Source organism: Apium graveolens, chromosome 1 (genome assembly GCF_009905375.1).
Source record: "Apium graveolens cultivar Ventura chromosome 1, ASM990537v1, whole genome shotgun sequence".
Taxonomy (NCBI): domain Eukaryota; kingdom Viridiplantae; phylum Streptophyta; class Magnoliopsida; order Apiales; family Apiaceae; genus Apium; species Apium graveolens.
The window spans coordinates 69,368,786-69,374,866 of record NC_133647.1 but is presented as its reverse complement, the minus strand read 5'-3'; positions in this window follow the sequence as shown (position 1 = coordinate 69,374,866).

The window sequence follows — 6,081 nt, the reverse complement described above, 5'->3', positions numbered from 1 at the left end:
TTAAATTTCAACTTCTTTGCAAGCATTACTATAATCTTTTTATCATATTTAACTGGATTGAAAGTCAATACATACATGATAATTCTTAGAAAAATCTATTATCATAATATAAGAACCTTAAAAAATTATAGAATTCCATATTTTGAAAAACATACATTTAAAATGAGCAATAATAAATTTGCAAAAATAATATTTAATGCTGGAAAACATTGTACAACTATTTTGAATTATTTGAGAAAAGGTTAAAACTATAATATCAAATTTAATGTGCATGTATTAATTAGTCTGACTCATTATGAAATATATTTAAAACTATTTCAATATTTGATATTAACAATTTATAACTACCTATATTAATTTATATTTATCTTATTATAGTTTTAACAATAATTTGATTTAAAGAAAATACAGTATTTAAAAATTTATTATTTTTAGTTGATAAATTAAATACAACGATTAATTTTAGGATAAAAGTAAGATTAGTGTATGAATACAGCACGAAAAGTGAACATTATTTTTTATTGTAATAGTACGAAGAACTATTATAAGAAATGATAGTTGTCATAAAATAACTAAAATTTAACGTATATACAAATTATATGAAATTTTTAATAATATATGTGATATAATGCCAAAAAATTTAAACGTATTTATGTATAACAAAAATCGAAATTTCAGTATAAAAAAAATAGTTGAAAAAACTAGGGGTTCATTAATATTATGACACATACATCGAATCGGTGATAGTTAATCTCACATCATAATTCCATCAATATCAACAATAATGTAATTCAATATTGCGTTCAAATAATTAGTTATTTAAAAAAATAACATTCTTTCACATATAAACATGGTTGTCTTGTACGGGTTAAAGAGTCGGTTATATTGAGTTCACTGTCACTCTGTTATTCTCGGAAAAGATTCTTAAATAAAAATGAAATTAAAAGACTTAAAATATATTGAAACAAATCCCTATAATACATTTTACAAAGAAAAAGTGTGTTCAACTAAGAAGAAAGAAGATACGATAACTGAAATTTCCTAACCCGGTTGTATTAAAAATCATAAAAATCCTACATTCCATATTAAGAATTTTTATTATTTGATCAATGCTAAACTTTTACCGCACTTTTATTAAGAATAAATTATATTTAATCTTTTCCTTTAAACATATACTTCCTTCGTCCCTCGCAAATATTTATATCTGGGTTGGCACGGAGTTTAAGAAAAATGATAAAATAGTGGAGAAAAGTTAAAAAAGTGAGTAAAGTAGCAGGAGTATAGTGAAAAAAAGTAGTGAATGTAATTATTTTAAAAATTAAAAAAACTTTACTATTTTTGAAATTTTTTGAAATGTAAAACATTGAAAGAGACATCTAAAAATTAAAGTGTAAAGGGAATGAGAAAATATCAAACTTCTATGTATATAATAGTTCCTACTGGCCCTTTTGAATAGTAACTTCAACCCCATTTTAGCACTGTATCCATCAAATTGTAAAAAATTACCACATATGCCACCATGTTAGCTAATAAAACACATTTTCTACTTAAAACTTCCAAAAGAAGCTATGTTTTCAAATTTCAAATTTGGGAACATTCCCCCAAATAAATATCTCAAACAAATTTCACTGATTCTGATCTATATGCTCTTCTTCTATCTATTCAAATTTCAAATCTTTTATTTATTTTATATACTACATACACTGCTTATGTATTTGTTGCAGGTTATCTATTACTGAGAAAGTGTTCGATGATATGCCTGAAAGAAAAAGTTTTTACTTTATAGTTATATTTTTTTGGAGATGCGGCATATTGTATGGTCGCAGATGAATCAGTTGGTGGACAAGTTCCAATTGCATTTTTAGAGCGTGTGAAGGATGATTTTGTGTCTAAATATGGTAGTGGAAAAGGAGCTACAGCTCCTGCTAATAGCCTAACCAAGAAAAATAGGTATGTTGTCTGATAATAATCATGACTAAAGTGCACAGTTTATCTGGCACTAATACTGCATTTTTCAGATCAAAATGAAGGAGCATATACAATACTGCGTTGACCATCCAGAGGAAATCAACAAATTGGCCAAGGTGAAGGCCCCTGTTTCAGAAGTCAAAGTTGTTATGATGGAGAACATAGAAAAGGTAAGTGGCTTTGTAGTTTAGTACTATGCAACTTTGCCTACTGAATATTGAATGATAGTTTGAGCAGAAAAAAATTACTCATATTTGTGCCTCATTATCACATAAAATTATTGCTCCCTTTCTTCTGTACTTCACTTTTAAGTTTATATAACACCATTGCTGCCAGAAGCAAATTCCAGTGTGGGCTATGACTCTATTCATCTATAATACCTGACAATATTTATTTAGCAAATTTCAGAAGGCAGTGTTTCTAATAAGTTTTAAATTTTTTTAATTTGTTTTGTAAATCTCATATTTTTTACCTTCACATGTTAAACTAAATAAAAAGGTTAACATGTTTTTTTGTGTTAATGCTATCTACATATTTTGTAGATTTAATGTGTATTAAATCTCTCTACATATTTTGTATCAATGTTATCAAGGTGAACAAAGACATTTTTGTTTAGCGGATTTTGCTTTCAGGCTGACTTGCATATGTAGAGAGAGTTTTACTCTACTTTCACAGGTATGCTTCTGATTCAATTAGTTTATAATTGTTTATTATATTCACTTTTAATTTTAATTTTTTTGATTGCTAGATTCAAATTGTTATTTGGATTTGGTTTTATGAATAATTTAGTGTTTGATACTATAATTGTTTGTGTGGTTAGCTACGAGATTTCGGAAATTACTTTTGTGATGAATGTATATCGAAATCATTTCGATTTCTAGGTGATAGTGTGTATGAATAGCACTCTGACTGACTCATATTGGTACCTCAGCTGTGTTTTTGTATATGTAGGTGTTTGACTTTCTTTTTTATTCTTAGTCTAACAACTTTTTCTTCTTTTACAAATTTGGGTTGTAATTTGCAAATATATTTCGATATAAGAAGCTATATGATTTTTATATTCATAATTTTTAGATACTCTGTTCTTTAATCTACCAAATCTTTCATCTGTTTTTCTCTTAAAGGTGCAGATATGCGGGAATAGGCTTATTTACCGAGACAAACCCAGGCTGAAAACAGCTCTAGAAATGCTCCGAACTAGCATAAATCTTGAGGATAGCTTAAGCCAGGTTTATATTTTTGTGATCCTCTCTTAATATAGTTCATAGTTATTTTAACAAGTTTATAACAGTGTTTGGGTGGATACACCATCATGTAGCAAGTAAAATAAACATAGTGTTAGTCCCTTAACAATTTAGCAAGAATTACAGAATGGGGGTTGAATGGAATTCTTGAACCTTTTTCTCGAAATAAAAATGTTCAACTCGAATATAGATATAAGTATTTTGATTAGCACAATGCGGAATAGAAACTTAATTGAATCAAAACATAAGTAATTAAAAACAAGAGTCTTTAAAAACTTTCTGGTGGATTTAAACAATTCCACCAGAGATATATATTATATATCGAGAGGACTCTGTGTGCAAGAATACTCACAAGTGCTTACAAATTGAACTACTGAGAATACAGGGAAATGCTAAGGATTTTGCTTACAAAGATTTCTCTCTTTTTGTATCTCTGTTCTTTATTTGCTACGTTCTTGGTTTATATATTACGAAGATTACAAAGTCAAAAAGATTAAATAAACATAAAAACTATCAGTCTTAAGCTTTGCTACTTTTCATCCTCTATTACCCAGTTAATGGGCTTCCACAGTAGATTTGTATACATCTCGACGGTTGTGCTCAGTATTCACTGTTCAACTGCTGTTTGAATTCTTTATATGATCATCTGTTGGACTTTATGAATATCCGTTGGATATATGATCATCCGTCGACTTTCAGAACATCCGTTGATGGCTTCATTGATCATCCGTCGACTGCTATATTAAACATCCATTGATAGTCATTTAATCATCCGTCGATGGCTTTGTTAATCATCCGTCGGTAGCTATTTTGGCACTTGACTTCATTTCACTTCTGTAAAATTACAAGACATCATTTATATACAATTAATCAACCTATTCTGCATATCTAGTTAAAGTCAACATGACTTATAGGCTACTACAGAATCTATACAAAGATGTATACAGAACTGTGCTACAGACTTATTATTACATAAGTTACTCACTCGATGGATAATAAGTTAACATCCGTCGGGACTATAATGAGTTATCCTTCGGGACTATAATTCTTATCCTGTCGAGTGCTACATTATTTCACTAAGTAAAATCTACTTAGATGTTTTATTTATGAAATCATCAAGTACACAACATATGCATAACAATCTCCCCCAATTTATGTCTACTGGAATTGTAGCCATAAATTAAGAGATACTTGATGATAACAAAACATCCTAATCATACAGCTTTAAAGATAAGCAGATAATACTGAAAAGTGCTTCAATTAATCAAAATGTACAAAGTTCGGCTCACAGTCATTTCAAGATGCTCCTCTAGCCTGAGCAAATTTTTCTAGTTTCTTGAAGGTCTGGATCTTCTTCCAAGCTTCATGTTGTTTTCATCAATCTGATTTTAGAGCTGCCTATGGAATTCCAGTTCATCAGATTCTGAGAGATCTAGCTTTTCTTGCATTTCCAAGAGAGTCTCATTGCTAGAGATACTCAATTGGTCTTCTAACCTGAAGAATCTTCTCACACCTTTGTCATCTATGAACTCCATCAGCCAGTAGGGCTTTAGATGCACTCTTCTCCCTGTGTATGGGATGATTAGAGTCTTTGGAAGTACATCTTTAGCTCTAATACTCCTTAGTTCTTCAATCTTCTTCAATACTAGTCTTCTTGCAGTTACATTGAACCCAAAGTTCTTCTTGAAGGATGAATAAACTTTAATCAGTACATCTTGGCTTTCTTGAAGAATCCTGTGAAGTGGCCACACAATCTCATTTCCTCCTTTATAATTGAACACCAACCTTTCAGGTAGGTTTCTGTATGCATCAATTCCCCTCACTTCATCTAGTTCATTCAGATAGAGGTTTAGATCAGAAAATTCCTTGATGTCACACAAGTACAATTAGTCTCCCCTGTTAACTTTGGGTTGAACTTTAACTACTGATTTGGATTTGAGAGGATGACAGCTTCACTTTCTTGACTGCCCTTGACATTTTCCTTTTTGGCTTGCTAAGGATTGGTAAATTGAAGTCAGGAATTGGTATTTTATCCCACTCTATTGGCTCATCCTTGGGCACAATAGGTTCACCATGAATATTCCTGTAGGGATCCACCACCCTTATATCTTCAAATGCCACAGAGGGCTTTGATGCTTGAGTTGTAGCTGGTGTGGGTACCTTAGGAAATTGATCTTCCAATCCTTTGTCAACAATATCCAGTTTCATTTTTGTTCTTCTAGCCAATTCTTTCTTTCTTGGAGATTTCTTCTGTTCTTCAATTTTCTTCTTTGATTCAGCAGCTTCAGATGGTTGAGAGGGAATTTGTTGAGATGAATTCACAGCCTGTAGCTTGGCCAAGATAACAATCTGCTCTTTCTTTTGTTTAGTCTTCTTTGTATCTAGAGCAACTTGCTTCTTTTCCTGCTTTAATCTGGCTTTTTCTTCTCTCTTTACTTGAGCAAATTGTGGATGTCCAGCTACCACACAAATTTCCTTTCCATTTCTGAATATCTTAGAAATTCTCCTTTTTGAAGCTGAATCAGCTGGATCTTTATAGAAGACAATTGATCTTGACAGAAGCTTCTTTTCATCAGGCTTCGGGTGTCTCATACACAATGTCCAAGGGGTTCTTCAGAGATAATTTTGGATAGTTTGCCCTTGGTTTAAGACTTATTTCATCCTTTGTAGACTTGATGCAGGAAGATTGTCCTCTTTCCAGATAATTCATGCTCATCTCATTCACACTGATTTGCTTGAGTTGAGAGTGACTGGATGGCTGACTTAACTGGCTCCTTGACAAGTTCAAACTTTTTCTGTATCTCCTCATCAATCTTATCCCAGTTGATCAAACTCAACTTTCCTTTCTCAGCAACTTTCAAATTTGTTG